The sequence below is a fragment of the Eptatretus burgeri genome, chromosome 10 (assembly GCF_056783735.1).
Source record: "Eptatretus burgeri isolate ZD-2024b chromosome 10, Ebu_testis_v1, whole genome shotgun sequence".
In the NCBI taxonomy this organism is placed as follows: domain Eukaryota; kingdom Metazoa; phylum Chordata; class Myxini; order Myxiniformes; family Myxinidae; genus Eptatretus; species Eptatretus burgeri.
Window position 1 is genome coordinate 15,758,561 of NC_140970.1, and position 2,841 is coordinate 15,761,401.

Sequence of the window (2,841 nt, forward strand, 5' to 3'; positions counted from 1 at the left end):
ACACATTCTTCGGGTCAAGACCACCCTCCATTACAGCTGGCCCCATTTGAAGAAATAAAACTTATTTCTTTACGAAACCATGTTTGGCCTCGTTTCAGGTCACTTGCAATCATGTAATTTATCCTTTTTTCCCACTAAACTATCCCCACATCTTAGGTATTACATCCAGTATGTACTTACTAACATTAGCACTTTTTATGAGAGAATAGTTAGTTCGAACTTGGCCCAACCTTCTACCATCTTAGCCACCATTAAGTTCCAACAGTGCGTTTACAGCACCAATCATTATTGGGCAACTTCGATTTAATATTTGCTTTTTAATATTTGATCCAATATGGCTGTCAGGCAAGGTGACCGATGACGTCATCTTTATCAAACTCTATTTCCCATGGGGAGTTGATCAGTTTGTTAAATTTTGCATTGATCGGTTCAGCGGTTTCTCCTACCAAGTTTTACAAAGATTTTCCCTTAGATCCAATATGGCTTCCAGACCACGTGGCACATGACAGTCATTTTTATGAAAATCCAGTTCAAATTTCAAGACAATCGGATGAAAATTATCTCTTGACCTACTTAAAGTCATGTGACAGGAACGAGCTCTGCAATTCCTATTTCCAGTCAAGAGAGGAACGTTGATGCCAAATTTCAGCCAAATCGGCCCGGCGGTTTAGCCAGATAATTCAAAATACGAGATGGTCGGACGGATGGATGGATGGACAGATGGACAGACAGTGCGCGATGACAATACCTGTTCTGAAATTTAAATTCCAGAGAAGGTAATAACTCGAAAGCATCAGAAAATGCAAAGCCCGTTGGTGCCTGCTTTGGATTTGGACTTATTATTCTTCTTCTTCTTCCTTGTGCTGCACATGACGAAAACAGCTGAAACAATTGATGATTTTAGGCGATCATGACCTTTTGACCTCAAAACCAATAGGCTTCAGTGACCCGAAATGTAAATAAACTCTGCTCAAATTTCAAGTCAATCAGATGTAAATTGATGATTTTTCTGACCTTGACCTTTGACCTTTTGACCTCAAAGCAATCGGCTTCCATCGTTTTATTAGTGAACCAATTCAGTGACCCAATATGCAAACCCTGTTCAAATTTCAAGTCAATTGGATGAAAATTGACGATTTTATGTGACCTTTTGATCTAATTAAAAAAAAACACCTAGCTGTGATTGGTAAACCAATTTAGTCATCCAATATGCAAATTCTTAAATTTTCAGTTCAATTGGATGAAAATTGATGATTTTATGTGACGTTAACATTTTGGACTTTTGACCAAATTATAACTTTGTCTTTTTTTTTTTTAAATAAACAATGTCGAGGCTCGTGTAAAAGCTAATGCACAGAACGTACAACAAGAAGTGCAGGAGACAAGAGGGATGGGAGAGGGAAGCACAAAACAGTGGGGAAGAAAGACATTAGGAGATCTGTGAAAGGGAGAGGGATGGGGAACATGGGGGTAAACAAGGGGTACACGGGGTCTTCTCCATATTCTTACAATAAAGCCTTGTTGTAAATTTGATAGCACAAGCTCAAATGGGGAAAAAAAAGTTACGGCCCAGAAACACACACACACACAAACACTTAAATAGACACTCTGCTGTGCTTGAGATGTGTAGTTGTTTGTTTGTGACCTAACTGCTTTGAGCTCCCAAGGTTAATCACAACGAAACTTTATACGATTGGATTTTTAACCACGAAACACCTGAATATGTGTTTTATACAGTCATGAGGAGGTCATTTGGCATGTTATCACTCCTTTACACCCTTTAGACCCCCACAACTCATTTAGACCCTTTTGTGACATATACACCTTGTTTCGCCCTTTCGGCACTTTTCAGATTGATAGAGCATTTGTAGCGTTTGGACTTTTTAAGAGCATTTGGTCAATTTAAGGCCATCTGGACACTTTAAGACCCTTTGGACAATTTAGACCCCTTTTGTTATTTTATCCTTAGACCCCTTTAGACCCATTTAGACCCCTTAGGCCCTTTTAAGACCCTTAGACCTTTGTTATACCCTTAAAACACCTGAGACCCCTTTATAACCCTTAAGACCCTTAAAACACATTAGAGACCTTCGACCCTTCGATCCCTTCAACCCGTCAGACCTTTAGACCCTTTCGCCAATTTAGACCCCTTAGAAAATTTAAAAATAATTGCTCCGAAGATAATTTTTGATGACGTTTTTCGTAGACCATTCGTGTCACATCACAAGTTGCGATGACAAATCGAAACTGATATCCCAAAGTGAAACTGATGTTGAAAAGTGAAATTGAAACGACTGATCAATGGATCATCGAATGCGAAACCAAAATGAAATGCTGTGAGAACTACTGAATGGAAATATACAGAAAGCAAAGCTGTGGGGAGTATAGAGAGAGGGGGCAGGGTGAGGACTGAAGAAGCGATGTGGAGAGGGATTGATGCCTGTAGGTGGTCGGTTAGCATGGAAAGAACTTTCATGATCTTCCATCAGGCAATGAGGTGAGATGTCTACGAGAGATTGAGATTTGAGGTGAGATGTCTACGAGAGATTGAGATTTGAGGTGCGATGTCGACGAGAGATTGAGATTTGAGGTGAGATGTCTATGACAGATTGAGATTTGAAGTGAGATGTCTATGTGAGATTGAGAGTTCAGGTGAGATGTCTATGAGAGATTGAGATTTGAGGTGAGATGTCTATGAGAGATTGAGATTTGAGGTGAGATGTCTATGAGAGATTGAGATTTGAGGTGAGATGTCGATGAGAGATTGAGAGTTGAGGTGAGATGTCTATGAGAGATAGAGATTTGAGGTGAGATGTCTATGAGAGATTGAGAGTTGAGGTG